The 24649-nt window shown below is 38.7% G+C and overlaps 1 long non-coding RNA gene across 1 annotated transcript; it reads right to left on the bottom strand.

The window, feature by feature from the left end:
- Positions 1–5671: 5671 nt before the first annotated feature.
- LOC311432732 lies at positions 5672–17131 on the bottom strand. Its single transcript, XR_014690276.1, has 2 exons — positions 17049–17131; positions 5672–6223 (listed from the first exon to the last, which is right to left on the bottom strand). It is a non-coding gene; the product is annotated as an uncharacterized lncRNA (long non-coding RNA).
- Positions 17132–24649: the final 7518 nt, after the last annotated feature.

Genomic DNA, 24649 nt, shown 5'->3' with positions numbered 1-24649 from the left:
GGTAGCATTCACACATCTATCCCAGGCTCCTTACACCAGACCCAGCCACCATGAGAGGCTGCAGTATTAAGGGTGCTTCCAGGATGGAAGGAGGAAGCAAATAAAGAAACTTGGATTTTTTACATCATGTTTTGCACATCCATGATTTAGGACAGAGAATTATCCAGAATCTACATGGTTTGACACCATCATGAGGCTAGTACAGACACTAAAGAGAGTCTGAGCAAAAATTCTTGTGTAAGCCACTGATGCCTTAAGTAAGCTGAGTCCATGTTAGATGTTAATTTGGATGAAACTTTGTGTCAAAACAGGTAACACTGGTTTTGACTAAAGAAATTTCTTCTTAAAAAATAAAACTGATCAAATAAATTCTGAACATAAAAGAAAAATAAGAAAAAAGAAAAGAGAAAAGAGAAAAGAGAAAAAAAGAAAAAAGAAAAAGAAGAGAAAAAAGAAAAAAGAGAAAAAGAAAAAGGAAAAAAAAAAAGAGAGAAAAAAAAAAAAGAAAAAAAAAATCTCCTGCCATTGCACCCAAGTGCCTGGATATTTCTAGTTTTTGTATGCATACAAAAAATCTGTACATACAAGAGTTTGGATGTGAAACTGTAGGAACTCCATTTGGAAACTTAGCTGAATATTAACCTAAAATGTTAATGTATATTTTCAGATTTTTTAATATAAATATTTATTCTGTGTATTTAAGGACATCAAGAATTGTTTGCATGATTTTATATCAGTTTAGCCTTTTCAAAAACAGAATCCAAACAAAAGAAATTACTGAGCATGCTAACTGTAAATATAAAAAGACAAAAACACAGCCAGGCAAAGAATTCCCAACTACAGGACACATTTTTTTTCAGCAATCTGACCCTCTTTTTCTAAATCGTTCTTTAGCAAAATGAAGTTCATTTTTCTTTTGCTTTGCAGAGATTTTTTTTTTTTTTCCTTATGAAATACAAGATGTTAAATTACAGTCTTCTGATTCAGCAGGTCTCTTTTGAACTCTGGGAGCAATATTCCCATCCAAAGACTTCTTTAAGATAGATGTAATTTCTGAGATGGAAGGCTTCCTTAGCCACAGTGCTAATATTTAGCACAGAATTCATCTGGTAGCTTCACTGTTTTAGCTTGGGTTTCCAAATAAGCAATAAAACCCTAAGAAGCTTGGGGACCACCAGAGCCAGCACTGTAAAGAATTCATGAAGCAGGGCCTGCAAAGGCTGATACCTTGATATTAGTTCCAGTGCCTGGAGCTTTCTATCTGCATCTGCCGAAGCCTCTTTTGTTATCCCTGACATCGATCCATCCTCGAGAGCATGGCTGTAGGCTAGTAGTTTGAGGCAGAGGTTAAAACCAGAGTTGGAAATCGCTATGGCCCTCTCCAAGAAAGCTGTGTGTGTGCCTTCCACCCTTTTGACTCAGCAGAGACACCCACCACTGTCTTGTTTGGACAGCAGAGCTGCTCTTCCCCCTTCAGCTCACAGCCAGCAAAAGAAGGTGGCAAAGACACGGGAAGGTGACATTAAAGACAGGTAAAAACAAGGCTTCACAGAGGTCTGCTAATAAAAGATTAAGAGCACTCTGATATAGAGATGGGTTCTGCCAATATATTCAGCACAAAATGATAAAATCTATTTCTTTCTCTATTTCCTACCTCAATTTATTTATTTATTTGTTTGTTTACGGAACTTGCCAGGACCCCTTACTGTGCTTCATTTCCATTACTGTTTCCAGTCTAGTTGCTTTAGTAGCAAGAAGATTCTATTTATTTATTTATTTATTTTGAAATATAGTCTAGGGTATTTTTATTCCTTCATGCTTGATAGTAATTTTCTGCAATCTCCTCTGGCCTCTGTGGCCATTTACAATGATTAGCAGTTTGCAAAAGGTAATGAGATTCTATCTTTTCCTTCTCTCTCCTTCTCTCTGTTCCCCTTCTCTGCTCCTTTTTCTGGCACAGTCTTTCAGTTATTCAAAATAAACAGACAACTGCATAATTAAGAACTGTAATGCCAACAAGAAAATATAATTGAGCCTTCTAAATACTAGAGGAAAGAGAGAGAGAGCTTGATAAGTATTGCTACATTTTCTTTCAAGTCATGGGGTTGGGATTTTTTTCTCCCGCACATAATTTCTGTTTAGGAACAAGAGCTTTTTGTGTCTGCAAGAAAGAGAAGATGAGTGATTTTAGATTTGCATTTTCCCTTCGCTAAAGCCTGGCATTTTATTGAAAATAAAAAAGGTTTCCATTCTACAAATGAAAGCATCTGTTTAAATAACAAAACCACTTGAGAAAGAAATCATAGAAAAATAATTATTACTATTTTCCAAAGCAGACATATCCAGAGATCTCTAGAAAATGGCTAGCACTCATTTAAAGGTGTCTCTTTCATTTTTCTGAAACCTCCATTTAAACTGTGGATTAAAAAAAAAAAAAAAAAAAAAAAAAACACATTAAACAATTTGTCCCTATTTCACATGAAATAATGAAATATACTGACTCTTTTAAAAAAAATCTGCAGCAACCTGTTAAACATATCTATTTTCATAAGGCCTATTTATCAAGGTTTGTTGGTCATATATAAAATTATGGTCATTTTCAACATTTTCTTTTACACTAATATTCAGTGTCAATGGCCAAGGCTGGCCTCACCCATGTTGGGTGGATGTCACTGAAAGAGACTGCAGTCCAAACCGACCAAGGCAACTAGGAGGGGAAATAGCTCCACAAAGCAGCCCAGTCTCCTGCTTCAAGGTTCCGAATGCTACAGCACAGTCAAGATCTGCCCACACCTCGTGGGTCCTAGGCCAGCGATCTGCCCACTGGACCAAACCAGTGGCTAGGAGGAGGCTTGGATCTGGGGGTGGCGGTCAGGACTTATACAGTTACACCAGGTATGTACCTACACAGCAATCACTGATCATGAAGTTGAATACCCACCCTGGTGTCTGTTTAACAGCCCAGTGCCTTCTTTTCAGTTTGCTGGACCTGTGAGCTTTAGAGAGATCATGCGATCAGGTTGTCCTGCCAATGTCATGCTTTCCACCTCTCCTGCCTGGCTGCTGAGAAGACAAGATTCTTGGCTGTAGGCACTTGCTTCTAGGAGGAGCATCATGTCTCACAGACAAAACAACATCTCATATCCTGGGCAAAGGCTTCCTAAGCCAGTCAGATAGCAAGGTATCCCAGTGCACATCAGGGCTGTGCCCTCCTGAGGATGATACCATGGGGTTACCTGCTGCAATGTCTACACTGAAGAGACCTTCAGGGGCTGCAAAGAAAAATTTGAAGGGTTTGGTGCAACAGCAGTCCTGTCAGCCATTATAAAATGATGAAAAACAGAGTGACAATTTCACTTAAGGTATTCTGTGCTGGCAATTTACTGTATTCTTGGACATGATGAACCTTGGGAATATCTCCAATATACCTGCAGGCCACATTTAGGTGTCTTTATTTTCCTCAAGTTACTGGATAAAAAAACCAAAAACAAAAACAAACAAACTTAAAAAAACCTTACATTATTTTTTAGGTGTTATGAATTAGGAACGATTCTTTCTGGAGGACAGAATATAAGAAAAAATAAATAAAATAAAAATTTTGAGTTTGACTTTTCTCCTGAATTTGACATGAAGAAAAGAACTAGGAGCCTTAGCCTTGGAGAGAAATTTTGAGTAGCTGCTCTCAGACATCTCCTCAGCCTTGGCAATATCTAAAAGCAATTGATTTCTCTGCTTTGACCACAGAGCTCCTTCAGCAGCTGAGCAGAGACTCACAAATGCCACTTCAAAGCCCAGGATGTCTTGATGCATTTGGATTTCTCATTAATTCACTAGGACTTTTCAATCCTACTGCCCATCATGATGAGTATACTTCTGCTCTCCACCTTTGTGAAATAATTTCATAAGTACAGCATTCATGCAGAGATCTGGAAACTGTTTTGAGGCTCCCCTTAGCCTGAGGAAACAATGTCATTTCTCCCACATCCCAAGAGGCAGACAAGGCTGAGCTAAGATCAGACTGTTTTCATTTCTCATTGAAGCTTCATCTTAATGGGGAAGTGAGAGACCAAGGCTAAGTAAGGCACAGACTGACTTTGTAGACTAGCTATCAATACAGACTCCATTTTAAGGATTTCTGGTCCCAATTGAGGAATTTACTTATGCATTTTGTATCATAGAATCACTGAAAACAAACAAACAACTGAGGAGTTCATAGCAAGGGTCAGAGTCTAACTCAGTATACTTCCCCTTGGGTACAAAGATCCAAGAAAAATTAGCCTTTTGTTTTGTTTTGTTTGATAATTTTTCATAGGATGACAACCAGCACTTTTTCCTCAATAACCTAATATTTCCTCAAAAATCATTTTCAGTAAGCTGTAGTGGTGACTTCATATTGTCTCCAGTACTGCAGTCTTTTGCAGTCTTTCCATTTTTCTTGTTGAGAGAATAGTATTTGAAAAGACCCAATGATCCTTTTGGAAAAGAATACATAAGTGCTTTGCTGAAGTTCTGTACAGCAGGTGCTGGTTTGGCTTCAGTGCATACCAGGCAATACGAACAAAATGGTCAGCATGGTCCAAGATTCCCTGAAGCTTCTCCCTTTGGCCAGGTGGCAGAAGATGGGAGCTACAGCTCCAGAAGCAAGGGACCAGAGCAGAACCACAAGCCCTTATGTGCTGTTGTCCGTACTACAAATCTGGTAGCATGGACACCGTCAAGACCAGTCACCCAGACCCATGCTTCGTGGTTGCTCAAGGGTTCAGGATCAGTCCCAACAGGTGCCCCCTAGTCAGCAAGCCTATTTTAATAAACAATGTTTAGCTCCCTGGGATTAAGTCATGCTCTGCTCTGGCCTCTGGGCCAGGGAACAATCCCTGATCTAGTTTCACAAAATCACAGAATTACAGAATGGTTGAGATAGGGCAGGACCTCTGGAGGCCATCTGGCTCAACTCCCCTGCTCAAGCAGGGACCTAGAACAGTTTGCCCAGGACCATGTCCAGATGGCTTTTGAAGATCTCCACAACCTCTCTGGGCAGTTTACTGGCTAGCAGAAATACAGACTCAAAGAAGGTTGTCCTAAGAATACGTAGTCAGCCTCATCATGCTTTATTAATAATTATCATTATTATTACCTTTCATTTATCATTCATTACCTTTCATTTACATCCTTAATGGGATATTTATTTATTTATTTATTTTTGCTATAACAAAGTGCATGGAATTTGACCTAATATGAATATTTACATGGGAGTTCCCACACACAAGCTGCTTTTGTTTCACAGAGCACACACTCAGTGCAGCTTCACCATTGTTTATTTCTCTCTAAGTTCAATCTTGTCCTTTACATTTTCCAGTTGTCATATTGAAACATTTTGGCACAGTTCTCATGCCTATAACAGGCTGGCCTGGCTCATGTAACTTCACCACACTTACACGCCTGTATACACTTTAGCGTTACAAAAACAGAAACTTAACGCACTGTAAATAAACCCTATTGTTTTCACCAATGTGCAAGCGTATTATCATTAGCCTTAACTTCACAGAGGGGGAACATGTTCTAACTTATACAGCATGATTTTTCCATTCTCCTGCTGATTTCTCTCAATATTTGATTTTAAACAATTGGAGCTGAATATAGGCCAAGCTTGGATACTTCAGCTGCTTACATAGAAATAATCTTGTTGGTCCCAACTGTGAGCCCAGTCAGTCAAACTGCACAAGAACAGGAAAACGAAAGTGGTCATGCCATTTTCCATGAGAGCCCCAGGTGGAAAGGAGTCCAATTTTATCTGGCTATGCTGCTGCTCATGGTGCATGATCTTTTATGCAGGAAACCTGCTTGGCTCTGCCTGGGTCTGGGTGGAGAGGTACACTATGGCCCAGCTGGCACCAAAAGATGGATTCAAGGACTGTGTTCATAGAAAGGGGCCATTTGGGTGGCCTGATCCTTTCTCCTTCCTTTAGTTTAACTGCTTAACTGCTACAGTCTTGTGGTGTTGGTTTTTGTAGTTGTTGTTTTTTTTTATTGCATTGTATTTTTTTTTGTTGTTTGTTTTATGGTATCATACAAAGGTATACAAAGCTTTAGCTTTGTACCACACTATACTTCATTAATTATGGACCTTTCTTTCCGAAGAATCTTCTTCCCATTCTGATATTTTGGAGTACCAGTATCTTCTTCCCATTCTGGTCTTTTTTTAGCTGTTGCTTCTTCTCTTTTCCTGTACGAAGGTAATAGGTTAGATTTCCTTAGGTATACCATGGGGAAATAGGTGTCTAAATGTTCAACTCTTCCTGCATTTTTTTACTGGATGAATATAGAATGGGACTAAAAAATGCTATTCTCGGTCTCACTAGAATGAGTTAGAGAATGAGCTTTAACTTTATGGTATTCCCTGCTTTGTTTTCTAAGGCTCAAACTGGCTCTCATAGATCCAAATACATACAGGAACATCATAGTCATTTGGCTCCTTTTTTGAGCCCTGCTCAGAGGCAATGCTTTCAGAGATAATACTTTGTTTCAAAATTGATAATTCATTAACAGTTCAGCGGTGATTGTAAACATATACTTTCTGAAATGAATCCATATAGTGATAATCTAAAATTTTCATAATGCCTAGTTTTGTGTTACCACCAAGACGTTAAAAAGGGTTGTTTTTGCAAAGTGATAAGTGCTCCAATATCTTTCTACATGAATATCAGGAAAAGCAGAATAAATAATACTGTAATTTAAATAATTTCCAGTTAAAAAATTAGCACATTGAAAATATGAAGTGGTTATGTGTTTGTTTTTTTTTTTTTTTGGATGGGGAAGGAGAAGGGCAGGAAGATAGAGGGTGGGTTAAGTCTTTCCTGCCAAACAGGTCTGCCTTTAGACTCTGGCTCATGGATTTTCATTAAAACAAATAAACAATGAAATGGTAAAGAAAGCATTACACAGCTTAAAGCCTATTCTAGTATCAGATGAATAATAAATAATACATCAGTGTTGGCTGAGCAATGGTGAAATACATTTCTACAAACCAGCAGATAATGAGGTCACACAAGAAGCCTTATGTATCCAAAGGGATTTCTGAAGAAACACAGTGCAGTATAATTGAGAATTTGTTATTGCTAATCCTAAGGTTTTGATTTTCCATCCAACAACTTTCTTCTTCCTCTGATTTGCCCCAGCATACCATGTATTGCAGTAAATATATATAAGTCAACTCTATACAGTCAAAAGCAGAGAAATACAGAAAACAGAGTGCCTAGAGACAGGTGCTAGAGCCAGCTAAAACAATTGCACAGTTGCTCTGCTAGGAGTGGTGAGAAAATCTAGTAACAATGATTCACTTTTTTTATTATTTTTTTAAGGCTATTATTTTTTTAAAGCTAAACCCCAGCCAACATATTTTAAACCTTACGGACGCCAAGTGACAAAATGTCTTCAGTCTTTTAGCACACACTCTTAATAATCATAACAACATTTTTGTATTATTATAGGCAGTATTGGCAGTGTGTTCAATTGTGCATTGAATAAACAGCCCACATTAGCAGTTTGCCTTAAAATTCATGTGATGGTAGCAGCCAGCTTAATTAAGCACATCTCTCTGGGAAATCAGTAATAATAGTAATGAATAAACCTGCTGCTGACCTGCCGCAGAGAGAAGCCGTTAACATTTCTGAGTTTGAAACTACAGAACACCTACAGCTGCCTGGATCACAATTATTCTGTAACACTGCCTTTGGGAAAGGCAACCAATACCACTCAAATTCATCTTAGCTTGACATTTGTCCCTTTCTTCCTTACCTGCCACTATACATAAAGATTGCTTTTCTTTATCTGAAGAAGGAAGCCTTGGCCAAGTTATACCTCTGAGGATCTTCAACTGTTGTGTGACTTTCAACACAGCATTTCAGCCAGGTGAGGTGCTACTGTCTGGCTGGGGGGAAGAGGGAAGCAAATACTTTCCCCAAGAGAACTGACTCCAATTTTACAAAAATCATTTTTCAATTTAAAAAAAAAAAAAAAAAAAAAAAAAAAAAAAAAAGGAAAAGAATAAAGAAAAAGAAAAAAAAAGAAAAAGAAAAAAAAAGAAAGAAAAAGAAAGACACACAAAAAAAAAAGGGGGTTGGGGAAGAAAAAGAAAGACAAAAAAAGAAGCAGCTTTTTATTCAAAAAATCCCAATCAGCTCTAACACTGACAGACTGTAACTTCTGAGAGAGAGAGAAAAAAAAAAAAAAAAAGGACTGTAAAAAGACTGACTACCCCAATATACAATGACATAAGGCCTGGAAAACTTGGTTTGCAAAGACAAAATTGAAAAAGCTGAGGACAAACATTTGACAAAGCTGGAAAGACAAATAGCTATTTAGACATCTTTGAATTGCATAAACATCAAGCACAGAGTGAATTTCTGTAGTCAGATACATGCTGTCATAGAATGGACTAAGGAAAAATCATGGGGTGTCTTCACAAGAGAAAAAGTCAAAGAGGTTCAGTAGATTTTTATTGGTGGTTTGTATTTTACTAACAGTAGTAGACCAATGGAAAAGGTTGAAAAGTGCACTATCTTAGTGTTTGTGACTTAGAGGAAGGGATACAGAAAAACTAAAGAAATGGAAATACTAAACAGTATAGTTGATATCATACAGAAAATATAGGTAACGCTATAAAATATCCTATATCCACATTGACAAGGAAATGTGTAGAACAACCTCAAAGGACATTTTCATATTCTTCATTTCTATAATTGCCCAGAAACCATTGTATAAAGAAACTCAATTCAGGGCATAGGACAGCATATACAGAGAGAAGTAAAAAGAGTTGTTGGCAGTCAGTCAGTTTTCATTGGAGATACTTAAAACCATAGCATCCGTCAAAGAAAACCCTAGGAAAAGACATAGGCAATAGCTAAAACTGGCAATAGTAAACAAGAAACAGAGCTTCATGGCATGACCGATCTCTTTCAAAAGTTTGAACTGTTCAAAAATGCTCAGTCAGAAATAAAATGTGCAGCAAAAAGAAGAGACATGGAGGAAAACCTTTCTTTTCCCTGCTTTTTCTCTGTATTAGTTAGTAGGAGTGTTGCATTTCACTTAATCCAAGCAAAGCAAGAATCAAGAGACAAAAAAAAAAAGTATCTTGTACCCAAAGTCTATGGCTGTTTATGGAAGACATCATCAATAATAGCTTACATTTCCAGGGGGAAATTTACCTCATTTTCCAAATGGGGTGAAACAAACAAACAATTCGGCAAACAAAAACAACAGCAATAACAAAGATGATTAGAAAGTATTAAGGAAAAAATTAAGAATCTTGACCATTAGAAGCAATGTTTCAGGGTACGAGCTCTGTGTTCTACTTTCTTGCATTAAAATATTTTATTTCTTCATCACAGGGTCAGAAGTTTAGCAAGGCTGACTGTGCAAAGTTTGCCTGAAAACCTGAATGGAAAATTTCTAGGAACCATAAATAATAATGAATAAAGCACTATGTGCTTTTGCCCCATGTAGCCAGTGGCCAAATTGACCATCTTAAAACAAAGTCATTGGCAAAATAAACTTCTTTGAAATGTATGTGAAGCCATAAAGGATCCAAAAAGGTCACAGTCTCAATATCAGGAATGAGAAGTTAGAATATCTCCAGTCCAGACAGAACATTTCTGAGATTTTCTTCAAGATGTTTGGTGCCAATAGCCCAGTAGGCAAGCAAGGAATTCAGCAAGAGGTAAGGGAGCAGATGGATTTAAAGATGTTGAGGTTGAGCTGAGTCTTCTGCAGGGCTGCTGAGCTACATTGCATGCTTCACTGCTGACCCAATACAGCAGCAAAACTGACCTGTAACTGTGCCATGGAGCTAAAACAGAAAAATAAATATTGCACTTATCATGTTAGCTTTGCTTCAGTCTCCGAGTGTTATTGTTATAGGGACAGACCACAATACTCACACAATTTATACATAATCTGGCTGCCCAAAGTTAAGAAAAAAACAGAGTTGAATTTCATTTTTGTCAGTGTTTAGAGAGCTTCAAAAGTTTAAAAAGCGAAATAAAACTAACTAAATCTTTTTCACCTCCATATCCATCCCAAGGACCTGTGGAAAGTGGGGGAATTCCTGGGGAATTACATTGATAATCTGCTCTGCTCTGTTTCAGGAGCCAAGCCCTCAGGCCAGCAGCACAAATAGTGCCTTGTTCTTAGCAGCAGTGGCTGAATCCTCCTGCCATGTGGTGACATTGGTTGAGGGGAAAAGAAAGGGGAGGGGGAAGGGGAGAAGCCTTGCAGTTTCCATCAGTCAGACAGACAGAAAATTGAGGAAGGAGCAGAAGTTGTTTAGGACTGTCTAGCAAGTGACAACTGTTTGATTGGCAGAAAGCCACGATGAGCATGCTGTGCCTTTAAAATAGGTGTCTATCTGCAGCCTGGAATATATTCAAATCAGGTTGCATAAAAAGCTGTTCCAGCTACTTACAAGATACTTAAAGTAATTAAAAGCAGAGAGCTGCCTTTGTCTCTCAGAACCTGTACGGAATTTTAAAGAGAGGGAAAGAAAAAAGCAGAACAAAACTAAATAAAAATAATCAATTCCCAAGGTCAGTTCTAAGGTATTATCATCATTTTCTGCATATAAAATTTACGTTTATATACACAGGGTGGTACAAAGTCACTTCTCTGCTATGCCTGATAAGATACACTGCAGGAGGTGAGGATCCTTCCAAATATAGGAGTACTTAGTCTTAGTAATTTGGATTGTAAAATGCACACAGGGACAGATTAACCGAGCTGTCACCAGGCAGGGTCAGGAGTGGGCAGGCAAACTATTATGCTCCAGCCTCCTGCTCATCTTGCCTTTTGCCTCAGATTCAGTTGCATTGGCCAAAAATGTTATACACCCAGAGATCCAATTTCTGAATGCTCCTAGGGCATTTTAGCAGTGTGGTACCCAAATACACAGGCGTGAGGAGCTGGCAGTAACTGGATGCTGCAGGTCATGCACCATTACACTGCAGTGTGCACTGGGAACCTCTGGGCATACCTAATATTTGGAGGCTGCCTCAGTCTGCCCCAAGGGCTGGGGCAAGTAGTGATCTAGCCACCCCCCACTCCTCTCCCAAATGTGCCTCTGCACTCCTGTGACTGCGACAACCACTTCACCACATAACAAAACAGTCCTGTTCTAATTGGAACATTCTTTTTTTTATCAGTTGAAATAAAGCACAAATCAAACTCCGTCCTTTTAGATTTAGTGGTGATAAGACAAGGAGTAATGGCTTTAAACTATAAGAAGGTAGATTTAGGTCAGCTATAAGGAAAAAAATTCTTTACTCTGAGTGGTAAGGCACTGGTACAGGTTGCCCAGAGAAGCTGTGGATGCCCCATCCTCAAATTGTTCAAGGCCAGGCTGACAGGGGCTTTGAGCAACCTGGTCTACTGGGAGGTATCAGTGGGACAGGGGGTTCCAACCCCATGGGATGGGGGTTGGAACTAATCTTCAAGGACCCTTCCAACTCAAATCATTCTGTGATTCCATGGGAAGGGGAAGGGTACTGATTTATCATTTTGCGATTAATAAATAGCATCTATTAATAAATAGCAGAGAATTAACCAAATATCCAGGTATCAATTTTTGCAACATTATTTACAATTCCTCTTAGCAAAATAGTCTTGACAGGAAAATGGACTTAATCAAAATGGAAACTTTGTAATGAAGCTGAAAGGGTTCTCTTACTGTCAACCTGGTGTTTCCATAGATTGTCCAGGAAGAAGGCTTTCAATGCATGCATTTCCTAATCAGCCTTCCAGAGTATTAAATAAAATAGATCTACTTCCATTATTTATTCCAGGGAGTATTTTATTCTCTAACACTTCAAAAGATTTTATTCCATAGAATAAAGCTATTTTATTCTGGTGGATTAAAATATATCAGTTTACCCCATTGACCACTTTTGGGAGAAAATTTGGAATGATTTATTCAGTATTTTTCACCTACTGCATGATATAATTTTGAAATTTTCATATTGTATTGAAGTGTTTGAAAACACGTACACTATTCCTAAATTTGCTTGTAACATATTCAAACATGATCAAATCAATCTAAAATGTCAAGGCAATTTTTATTCTGCATACTCTTTTAAGATGTTGGAAATTTCATAATGGAAATTTTTTAATGAAACTACAAAATACCCTTTCAAATGCATAGCATTTTATTAATATCCCACTAGATTGTTCATTGTATATCCACAAATAGTGTCATTTATTCATATATTTATTTTTAAAATAGTTATAACTTGTCACCAACCAGTAAAATTACTTTAATTCAATGATAATGGCTACTCATTTTATTAACTATGTTTTTGAGAGTATGGCTAAGCCACTTATAAAAAAAAAAAAAAAAAAAAAAAAAAAAAAAGGGCCAACTTTTATAATATAGTATACAATCTATGTTTGCAGTGGTCTGTGATGCTTATCAGTATAACTCATGTCCTGTTTTTGCATTTTAAATTACTTGTAAGACCTTTAATTTACTCTACAGTACTGACAGCATGGTTTTAAATATGTCATTGACTCCTTATATCTTTAAAACAAAACCTTTAAGATTGGTTACAATGAAGGGAATAGAAAACAAACGCTTAGTGTGTCACAAGCTATATGGGAAGGAATCAGAGATTAGAAAATGCCAGACAAGCTAAACAATATATTATATAATCTGACAGACTCGGGTGGTCATTATTAATGAAAAAGAGCATCCTATTGTCTATGTTCATTAAGCCTATGCGGTCACCTCATGAGGATTGTACTATGAGGTATACATATCATGAGGTTATACAAATCTCATTTTACTCACACAATGAGAAGCACTGCATATATCACTGCAAGGATAGTAAGCAATAATTCAAAGCCCCTGGAGAAATTAAAAAAATCACCCCAGAAAATGATCAGCTAAACTCTCAGAAAAGAAATGTTCCCAAGTATAAAAACACAGAATAGAAGCATGAAAAAGAGCAAAGGGAGCATGAATTTACAATACCCCAAACTCTGAGGAGGGGCCAGTACAGTTTAGTTCTCCAGATACAGGACATCACGTCATGATCTTGATGAAGATCAGTCTGCTGCAATATGCTTAGTGTGAAACATTTATCTAACAGAAATATATCAAGTAACATATTGGAAAAAAATGTGACAAAAGCAGGAAAAAAAAATGCAAGTAATTTTATCCACCAATCCAAACTTCTCTCTTCTCTCTATCATGATGACCCATAAGCCTCCTTTCTCCAGACTTGTCTCCTCCTTTACAGGCAAAAATCTGGACCTGTCTCTCTGACATCTCCTCATGGGTGTTTAGCTGTCAGCTGAAGTTCACGGTGGTTAAAACAGAGCTGTGATGCCTCCTTCCCCAGTTGGTTTCTCAATCTCTGTAGACAACACCATTATTCTGCTTGTCACTCAGGCTGGTAGCATGGGTATCACCTTCAGAGAGCAGTCCAAGCTGATAGTTTCAGTCATTTTAAGCCAGCTGAAGCAGGAACTGCCACCAAAAAATGCAACTCAATTTTCCTGGGTGAGGTTGGAACTGGATCAGCACCCCAACCCTGCGGCAGCACTGTTCTATGAAAACTAATGGAAGTGGGAGGCACATGCAGTGGGGTGTCACTTTTGATTACAGCCTGTTCAGCCTTGAAACAATCATGCAGTCTATGCACCAGTGCTTACATCTGGATTTTTTTCTACACTTAGTAAGGTAAGGATCCTCCCATGCAGGTGCAGAGGTGAAACTCCACACATCTAGCTCCCTCACTGTCCTTGAAAAATGTGATCTTGCACAGCTGAGATCTGTCCAGAATGCTACAGTCTCTGAAGTTGCTTTGGCCATAGCTATTCATGCTATACACTCTTCATTACCTCCCTTCCTTTGTCACATGCAACATTGACCACTTACTTTCACTTTGAGAAAATCCTGATTTTACAACTGTCCTGCCAATCATGTTGGCCACTGTTCAAACCTCCACTCTTTACAAACTTATTTTTTAGTGTCATAATTAAAGCACAAAGCTTCAGCTGCTTTTAACCGGAGTATAGTCCCTGGCCTCTGGACTGATCTCATCACCTGCCTTACAATTCATATGCAAGATCTCCTGCACAGAAGTAGGGGACAAGCTCTTCATCTTGTATTGACTTTTTTTTGCAGCTGGCATGTCTTCATTCAGGATCCCCAAGATTTATAAGAATTATAAGAGCAACATGGTTGATGGGAAAAGTGTCAACAGTTTAAAAAATAAACTCAGTGGGTAGAATGTGAGTAGTGAATAGAGCATATTTTATGGGTTGATTGGTCATTAGCTGTTCTGCCACAAGCATAGGAAATATATTTCTACTCTGTTATTATAGGAAATCCACTCTCAAATGATCTCATTCCTGTTACAGCAAATATACATGATAAAATGTCCAAGAATGATCACAAAGAGAGGAAAAGATCTTGAGATAGATACAAGAAAATATTAAGTAAAATAAATAAACTTCAAGCAGAATGATTTGTTATGAAAAAATATGCATTAACAATACAATGGATCAGCCCACAGAATAATCTCTGGAGGGCATAGATGGAAATATCATAATTCAATGTATTTGCATATAGACAGTACAAAGCACACCAGAATGTATGGTACAGCAAGAATAAATCTGCATTAGCATGGTAATGAGTCATGTGCTTTAATTATAGGTGGTCCGGTGATGCAACGTTCAAATCTAGACACACATACATACACACAAAAAAAAACAACAAAAACAAACAAACAAAAAAACACACACACACACACACAAACCAACAATTTTCTGATTCAACATTCAGCCTAGAGTTAACGGCACTTTCTTTTTCTAATTTTTATGATTTTCATTTCTCTGGAGTATGTTGATGTGGCAAGAGTATTTGAAGTACCATGGAACAAACATGGTAGACGGGAGATTAAAAAAATAAAATAAAAATAAATACTTTCAAAGCCTAGTTCCTGCTAGAACTTCTCACAAAGATCCCATGCAACACACAGGACCAGCAGAACTTTGTATTCAGTTAATTCACACAATGGTGCTGCAAATTGTTAACTTTGCCCTCCCTGCACTATCTCAGTGACTCTGAGCTACACTCCAGAGCACAAAAGAGTTATCCCAGCTGAAGAACACCTCACCTTGCACATGCATGGCTCCTAGTAACATAAACTCTTTAATTTAGCCTCTGTCACAAGAGCCTCTGCTTACCCTCAATAACCAAGGGGAAGGAAGAGTACCAGAGAAAGTCTACACCTTGGTAATACAGCCTTCTCCAGGACATCAGCCTCGTGTGAGTTATAGGTAACATGGCACAAATGAGATCTCAGAGGTTACTACAACAAATCCAGGGACCAACATTGTTCCCAGCTGGCCCTGGAATGAGAGAGGCATAAAAGCAGTTAAAGCTAATTTTTTCTTCCCCACAGTGACATACAGCTGAGCACAACCTCTGACAGTTAGGAAAATAAACCTTATAGTTCCAGTTTGCATATATTCATCCAAATTTCAGGGCTTAGTACAGAGAACTTGTAGTTATTTGTTTATATGACTTAGTTTAAAGTGATTATTAAAGGTAATTATACACAGCAAACTGTATGAAATCAGTTAAAACTAGACAAGCTGAAAATTATCCTGATTGTTTTCCCCTTGCAGTGGTTAACTGAGACATGTTTCTCTTGCAGGATCAAGAAGAAGACAGCATCACCTTGCAGACAGTGAAGGAACAGTTGATACTTAAAAATTAGCAAATTCACTACACAGTCCTGACTGACCACTAGGTCTTCCAAATTACATTGGAACACTTCATACAAACTTCATACAAACATTGGAGAAAAATTAAAAGTAAGAATTAAATTGGGCAAGGTTAATTTAAACAGCAAGCAAAGGGATGTGCTCCTGCCTGGTGTTATAAACAAGCAGCTGATAATGTTCACTTTTTCTTTGTCCATAAGCTTTCAAGCCTCAGACTTTTAGAATGGAAATGACTAGTTCACATTACAGAAAGAGGAATGTAGGTGTCATCCATTTAGCACATTCTTGATTTCTATGCAATGTAGGAAAGAAATACTGCAGGCACTACTCTTGGTATCAGATGATGCAATCTCCCAACACGGGTGTGTGGGGAAAGCCAGTGTTGTCTCAGAGACTGCAGGTAGAGTCAGTGCTGGCAGGAAACAGGTGATGATGCAGCTGTGAGCAGCTTGATGGTACTCATCATTACCTGTCACTTAAAATAAATTTTGCTAAACAGTTCCTGGACCTGACATTTTGCTCTTTAGCACACAACCCTGAACTCAGCAAATTAGTGAAATAAACCAAGATTTTCTGTTGCATTGGTGCATTTGGCACTGTTGGCAGCTGTTTGATGTGGCAGCCCTAGAAGGCAACACCCACTGCCTGCTGCAGACAGGGGCAGACCCAGGGACAGTCCTGCTGTGGTGCCAGCCCCAGCCAACACTAGCCAACTACTCATTTCTTCTTGGCTATTTAAACAGCTGTCCTCCCATGATTTTAATTTGCTGCCATGTTCAGAACTGACAGAGAATGAGACATCACGGGTTGTTCATAGTGTCCCCTGACATTATTCATTCCCCCCTCAGATTTTTTCCCTTCATATTCTTTCAAGTACGTAAGCTAAAACTTTGTTTCTGAGCATGTAAAAGCTCTAGAAAGCACAGGGGTGAAAAGTTCTGTCTGGAATTATTAAAATATCAATTTATAAAGTCACCGAAGATCCTGAGCAGGAAGAGACCCGTATGGATTGTTGAGTCCAACTCATTTCTCCACATGGGACAACACCAAAATCAAACCATGTGTCTGAGAGCATTGTCCAAATGCCTCTTGACCTCCAACAGGCTCAGTGCCATGACCACTGCCCTGGAGAGCCAGTCCCAGTGCCTGACCACCTTCTGGGTGCAGAACCTTTCACTAACACCCAGCCTGACCCTTCCCTGTGCCAGTCCCATGCCATTCCCTCAGGTCCTATCACCAGTCACCAGAGAGCAGAGCTCAGTACCTACCTCTCTACTCCTGCAGTGAGGGAGCTGCAGACCACCATGAGGCCTCCCCTCAGCCTGCTCTGGGCTGAATAAACCAAGACACCTCAGCCACTCTTCTTACCTCTTGCCCTCTAGACCCTTCACCATCTCCATAGCCCAAATTAACCAGGTGGTTAATACTCACTCCATCCTCCTGTGTTGGGCCTGATTGCATATTGACTAGAGTGATGACCTGAAGTTAACTCCTGCCCACCCTTGCTGGATCATCACTTCCAATTCCACTGTGTCAGGCTGGCACACATGCATGAGTGAGCTGCTTCCAGACCAGCTCAGCTCTGGAGGGAGAACAGCAAATGGAGTCAGAATGGGTAAATTCCCTATGAAGCCCAGTGGAACTAGCTTGATCAGTGTTTTGCTCTTGTCAGCCTATCTACCCTAGCAAACAGAGAACTCTCTCTTTATGTAGGCAGACGTAGTCACTAGCCATCAAAACCAATGTAAATATTGGAATAGAAAGCACAGTATACAACTGGCAAATATTGATCTCATCTGCAGCAATATTAAATCACTGATTGATGAGTAATGCAACATACACCACTACCTTCAGACTACAGACATGGCATTTTTTGCCTCCTAGAACCATCAGGGAGCACCAAAGATTACTTTTAACCAACACAGGGAAATAATTCAATTAAAATAATAAATTAATGTGGCATTATAATATAAATAAATATATTTATATACATACAAATAATAAATTAAATGTGGCATACTTTTATCAAAAAATCAACTGATTCTGTGTCCTATTGGTAGAGTTCCTTGTTGTTGTTTTGTTTTGTTTTGTTTTGTTTCTTATGCTGTCCTAGCTTATTTTTTTAAAGTGGTTTTGCCATAAAAACAGAAATCATCCTAAAAATTGGACTAAAAGTCTTCTAATCTCAAATCCTTTCAAGCATAAATGCTCTATTTCATGTTAGTTTAGATTAATTATTGTATATACATTATGTGCACAAAATTGCTTCAGAAAAGGAAGGAGAGGAAGTCTGTACTAGATTATGCCAGATTAATTTCAGTGCAACTCCCTCAATTTCAGTAAGAATAATTTACACTATTATTACTAGGAGCAAAATATGTCACAATGTCTGGCAGCTAATGGAAACCCAGTAGCTCTGGCAGATGCAGTGCCCAGACTTCAGCTTCCTTTGTATAATCTTGTATTTTTTTCCCTAGTGATTAAAGCAAGTATAGAGAGAATCCATCAATTTTCACCTCTCTCTGATTACTCTTAGGGATTATTACTTTGAATGAAGTCCTTCCAAAGTCTCTTCTCAAAGAAATACTGTAAGTGGTAATTTATTCTCAAGATTTTTTTCTTTCTTAAAATTAGATGGTGAGTGTATAATGCAGTCCAGTCATCCAGAAGTTAACAATACCATTGTGCTTTAAACCTCTTCTTGAAAGAGGTCACTTTTTTTGCTCTTATTTTCTCTATGAAAATCATTATTTGTATTAGCAAAAGCTGACGGATTGTTTGGAATAGGAAAGCGAGTTATCCAATGCAAGATGAACATAAAAACCTGGTTAGTTTAATGCTACAGAAAATGTTACGGTAAGAGAAACATACAAAAGGAATGAATTCCAATAAAAATGGATTTATAAATTATTGATCAAGCCTTCCGTCAGCAGTTTATTATCTGTTTTGGACTGTAAGCTGATATACTACCCAAGCACTAAGAACAGATCATTGAAGAAACAGGAGTAGGTTAGAAAGAAATCAGAACCTCCAAATGAGAGAGGAAAGCTTCTGCATGGTCAGGAGATCTTGTCAGACAAAATCATTTGGAGGAAAAAATCTCACAGTACACATTATTTAGCAATCTAACACACATCTCACAAGAATGCAATCTAGCTAAAGAGATCATATGGCTTTTCTATCCATCTTCCCCTGAGAAGTTATGTTAAATAGCAGTAAAACAAATAAATAAACAGCAATTAGGAAAAAAAAAATAAAAGCACAGGTCATGACAATCAATAGAGAGAACAGGGTCGACAGAGGAGAGGAAACATTTAAAACCAATCTGAGAAATCAGTGTGCTGGGAATCATGGACACAGTTTATATTTTCTTTAGTCACAGCTTACATTTTGTTACTGTTCATCCCAGCACACTGAAAGTGTTCAGCTTTGGGGCTTCAAAATATTAGAAAATATGACTCTCAGAGAACTAGAAAAGAGGAAAACTGGGGTCTTGTGAACTTAAAAAATAATAATAATCATAAAATAAAATGCCTAGGGTACATTGTTGTATTCATTAGATGTATTTACTTGGCTGATTTCCAGAAAGATGCAGGGAAGAGGGAGGGCAGTTACACCAAGCCTGGAACTGACCACAGTTAATGAGTTGTGACCAAGACAGACAAGAGCAGTTTCACAGCAAACAGATTTCCATTGTTCATTAGAAGTTAGAAAATGCTTCTGCTTAGAAAAATACCAGCTGTATCCAAGAAACTGTCAGCTGCTGTTATCAATATTGCCTCTGAAAACTTGACCCATTGCCCAGAAGTCCACTGAGTGACCTTGCTTTCAATAGCTTGTGGTGGTAAAGCAATATCTATAAATAATGCATTAAAAATGTCCTTCCATGTTGGCAGGTTCACATTTGTCAGGTATTTCCACACTATTCCAGGCCACTTCTTATGGGGCTCTCTTAATATGCTATGCATTTTTTCTACAATTGCTCTAATATGAATGTATCCCTTACTTAAATATATATTTTAATAATGACATGTCTTTTTGTCAAATTCAATCTGAAAAACAACCGTTGGTGAGTGCAATGGAAAAAAAAAAAAACAAAAAAAAAACAAAAAAAAAACAGGGATATCAGAAAACACATTGGCAACTTTCCTTTTTTTTAATGCTGTTTATTATGAAGGAGCAACTTGCATGCTAATGGCATTTTTCATGTAATCTGATGATTCAAGTGCTTTACAAAGCAGTTAGCTACATACGTAGGAATATGGAATGCTATTATAGGCAATTAGGCATAAGCAGGGATGTGACTCACCCACTAAACTCAATAACCATCCCTTTATCATTATATCATTAAAAATAGACATAGGAGATACTAAAAGTGGGCAACCTCTGCCTCTGTGCAGGATTACTAGCCCCCTAATGCATCTTTGCAATGCACTCAGTCTCCCAGCAATGAACACACCACAGACCTCAGCACTGTTACCTCTTTATTTAACAATTTCCAGTATTAAATAATTTTCCCAACATATAACATAAATCAAAATCCTGAACTTATTGAAGTCTGCTTTCTTGAAATTGATTTTCTTTAACCATGAATTGTATCCTATCCTAATCGTTGTCTTTCTCCTTCACGTGCTCTGCAAGACTTCCTTGTCAAAATCAAACTTGGTAGCTCTCCCCATTAATTCCTTTGTTCTCCATCCTTACAAAAAGTTTATCCCAACATGGGCCAATAACATTTTAGACAACTCCTATTGTCCAGGTGCAGCCCATCCCTGAGTGGTAGTTAAAAATCTTTATTGACAGTTGGATGTTGATAGTTTTGCTAGGTTAAATCCTTATCCATCTGATCCTACCAGTGTGATAGAAATTTCCTTACTTTATTACAGATATACAGGAGACATCTGCCATGAAAATATCCATGGTCTTTCCTCCTTTTTCCATGACCTAAAGACTATCAAATTTGTCCTTACTTGTTGGACTATTTTGTTGTAGACATCTTTTATTCACACCTCATTTCGCTGTTTTTAGCCAGTCAGTTCTTCATGAATGAATGTTGCCCTTCTGTTTTAATGCTTGATTTTGATTGTTTGTATTTAAGTGTGATTGTATGCTGGAACTTTGGGGTCTTCCTGTTTGTTTTTTGTTTTTTGGTTTTTTTTTTTTTTTTTTTTTTTTTGTTTTGTATTGTATTATTTTGTTTTGTTTTGTTTTTTGGTTGGTTGGTTGGGTTTGGGTTTTGTTGTTGTTGTTGTTGTTTGTTTTGGTGGTGTTGGTTTTTTCCTTCAATCTGCCTATGGCTGAGCTTGTAACACCACGTTCATCTCTGAGTCTAATCTTTGCAAAGTTAGCAGGCATTGGGCCAAAGCTCTTCCGCTCCTGCCCTGAGAAATGAACACCATTCCTGCACTTAAAACCAACTGACAGCCCCAGGCAGGGACTAGGACAGAGCATTTTCCTTTAGCAGCTCAGTCTCACAAAGGACAGAACATCACAAGGCAAGCTGCATCCACCTGGATACTTAATACAGGTATACTTGAATTCAGAGAAGCATTTATATTTTCTGAAATTGCCTTTTATTCCACTCCTAAGGAATGCAAGAGAATAAAATACTTGGCATATACTTAGAGCAGAATCCTTCATGGGGCTGGAGAACACAGAGAAAGAGGAAAGTAGGCCATGTTAAAGAAAATGAAGCTCCAACAAGTTCCTAAAGCTGAGCAACCTTATTCTAGGCAATCTTGGGTTTTAGTTTTCAAGTTAGTACCATCTGTGCATTCTGAGTGAGTACATTTGGATCAGAGTAGCTCTAACAGGCAGCCCTGTAGGGATCAGCATTGCTGTGGTGCCCTCCTGCAGCTGAGGTATGCCCCAGAGGAGTCTTCAGAAGAAGAAGACTCAAGTCAGGCATTCTCTGAGTCTTCCTGCTCTTAATGGTTTTCTCATACCTTTGCTTCCAATTTTGTAATCAGGAATTTACTTCTTTGATGCACTTGACACACTTGTAGTTATATTTTTTAACCCTATTTCAGTTTTTGAGGAAGATTTCAAGTAACACTGAAAACATAAGGCACAGAAACAAATAAACAAAATCTTAATAACTCACTGTTACAGAAAAATCCCTTTTATGCCTGGGAACCAAGGCAAATTTGGAGTACCTTAGCAGCTGGGATGTGTTTCCCGCCAACCTGCAAAGAATGGTAAAAGTATCAAGGGCCAAGACATGGAAAGTCATTCCACTGAGACACTAACCAGTGCCTTCTCACAAAGGACAAGTGACAGAGACACAGTCCAGGACTATAGGAATCCCCATGTTGTCACAAAGAGAAATTTTAACAGAGCAACAACTAATATTAAAGTTTTTCTAAACCACACATTAGCACAAACATTGAAACATCTCACAAACTTTACCTATTTTGGAATTAATGTTTCAAAAATTAAAATCTACATTTCAGTATCTTGAACTTTTTCACCTCAGCTAAAATGCAATGAGAGAAATCCAGGCACTGTTTTATCTATAGTATCATTGCGGTTTCACTACAAGTTATGCTTACAGTAAAGACTGAACTTTAGCTCTGGCCTCTAAATAAGCACCCATTCAAGTGAGTATCTCGTCACTTGTCATCTTGTCACTTGTCATCTAGTCATCTGAGACCACAAAACACGTTCATCTGAACAGCCTAATAGAGGAATTTGAGTTCAGACTTGTTTGCCAAAATTCCTCATGCATACTCATATAAGCAAGCCATATATACATTTACAATACACTCACATTATGAAAAAGGGATATATGACTCTCTGTGTCTGTACAAAGCCAAATAAAAGTGCGGTTTCCCTACTGTAGCTACCAGATCGAAAGACAGGAGTAGTTTGGGCTTCTTTTTTTTTTTTTTTTTTTTTTTCCAAAAGAATATGTCCCAGCCAAATACAAAATCATTTGCTTTGGGCTCTAAGGGATCCCAGGGAAACATGAGTGCCTGAAGCAGCTGCTGGGCATTGCATCTAAGTAGGCAGGTTAGTATGGGCAGTGGCCTGAGAGCAGCAAGGGGGTACCTCAGCTCCTCAGTGCAGCTTCTTCAGCCTTACCCAGATGAGGGACACCTCCGCGTGAGTGTCCCACGGGACCTTTTGTTCTCCAAGAGACCACACTTCAATAAAAAGCTTCCAAAATTCCTCCTTTTGTTGCCATCCATATGACTGCTGCATGCTGCAAACAGTATTCCTCAGGCTATTGCCCCTTGTTTCTCTCATCCTTCAAACAAGCAGGACAGACAATGTGGAGATAAGTTACAGCTAAGAAAATAAAAAAAAATAAAAATGGTTCACTGACCTAGCCCTATATCTCTTCTTCTTGGCTTCAAATAGCTTAAAACACAAGTACCAAATATTATCACTGAAAGTGTCTAATTTCCAATTGTCAGTGCAGATTTTTTTTTTAAATTATATTGCTGTCATCCAAACTCAGTAGACTTACAGACACACGAGTAGTGTGTATGCAACCCCAATGGCTGAAGTTATTTTTCAAAGTCCCTGTCCCAAGTTATATGTTTTTTTTTTTTATCTACAATGCATTAGAGGGTCAATGGTTCATTAAGATAAATTATTTTTCTTTCCTGATGAGCTCACCCTTCAGCCCTTGCACTGCTCCATGAGGATGAGTCCCATTGCCAAGAAAACCCAAGGACATTTTTCTTGTAAACCTCTGTGTTTCTCACCCTGCCTATCTGCTGCAGAAGGTTTAAGGCATCACCGTATGCAACTGGCCACAGTGGGAATGAGGACATGGCTACCAGCTGGCAGAAAATGTGACATTCTCTCACTTTGATGTGATGTATAATTCTGGGCTTAATGAAATGCATGGCACAATATTTATTAGCTACCTGAACCATCCTATGACAGCAGAAATTGGTTGTGGTTGTGGCACACTGTGAACCAGACTGGGAAACTGGATGCATGTGGGAGATGAGGGGGTCTCTCTCTCTCTCTCTCTTTTTTTTTTTTTTTCTTTTTTTTTTTTTTTCCAAATAAGCATTTTCCAAATAAGCAGTTATCTCACTCTATTACATGTTCCTACCACAAAGTGCCATCACCAGAGCAGACACTGCAGCCGATCCCTGGAGGGCTGGTTCCTAGAGTGTTATGATTTGTGGGGGATGATGATTTGCCATTCCTGGGCTGCAATGCAAAACCTGCTGATGAAGGAATCTGTCACCCCGCTACTACCAGGTCTAATGCTGGAGAGGGGCATTGAGGAGGCCTGCCATCTGAAAGGGTGGCTTTAGCAAAACGTGGGCCAGTCCTAGCTCTCACTCTCCCTTTCTTATGACTCTGAGGGAGTCATTTTGGGGTATTAGCCTTCTGCTTCCTAATTATCAGAAAAACGTAGCCATAAGCATATACACATGTATCTCTGTTTGTAGCCACGCATGCATAAATACATGCATTTGTATATACAGTCAATGCACACAGATATGATGAAGCTCTGCAGCATGCAGCTTATCACAGCTCTTCTGTTCGAGACACGCACAGCAGAAGGATTTTTTTTATTATTATTATTATTTTTAACCTCGCTGCTGTAGACAGGAGCAATCTGGGGGAGGGGAAGGATGACCAGAGGCTACTTCATAAAACTGGGCCGTTGCTGCCATCTAGCGAGGTGCCTCTGCCCCGGGACACAGACCCACGCCCGCCAGTATGGGGAAGCCGCTGGCTCACCCCCGGAGCCTCTCACCTGCAGAGCCGCAGCACGAAATGACAAGGATGCTCCCAGTCCTGGTCTGGGTCTGACTGCGGCGTGGGAGAGGAGTTTACCCTTGTGTTTGCCTTTCTTAGGTGCCACGAGGAGCGTAGGAATACTGCTCCAGTCTGAAAG

The sequence above is a fragment of the Aythya ferina genome (genome assembly GCF_964211825.1).
Source record: "Aythya ferina genome assembly, chromosome: 2".
NCBI classification, from domain to species: domain Eukaryota; kingdom Metazoa; phylum Chordata; class Aves; order Anseriformes; family Anatidae; genus Aythya; species Aythya ferina.
This window is presented reverse-complemented; position numbering and strand designations above follow the sequence as displayed.